Here is a 244-nt window from a genome sequence, read left to right on the forward strand (position 1 = left end):
TGGAGCAGTAGCACAGCGGGTAGGGCGTCTGCCTTGCACGCGGCCAACCCGGGTTCAATTCCCAGCATTCCATATGGTCCCCCGAGCACTGCCGGGGGTGATTCCTGAGTGCAGAGCGAGGAGTAACCCCTGAGCATCGCCAGGTGTGACCCAAAAAGCAACAACAAAAAAATAAATAAAATAAATAAAAAAGAACACGAAGTCCTGGGGGCAGAGCCATAGTACAGCTGCTTTGCACACATCT

Source organism: Sorex fumeus, unplaced genomic scaffold (genome assembly GCF_029834395.1).
Source record: "Sorex fumeus unplaced genomic scaffold, SorFum_2.1 ptg000014l, whole genome shotgun sequence".
Lineage (NCBI taxonomy): Eukaryota > Metazoa > Chordata > Mammalia > Eulipotyphla > Soricidae > Sorex > Sorex fumeus.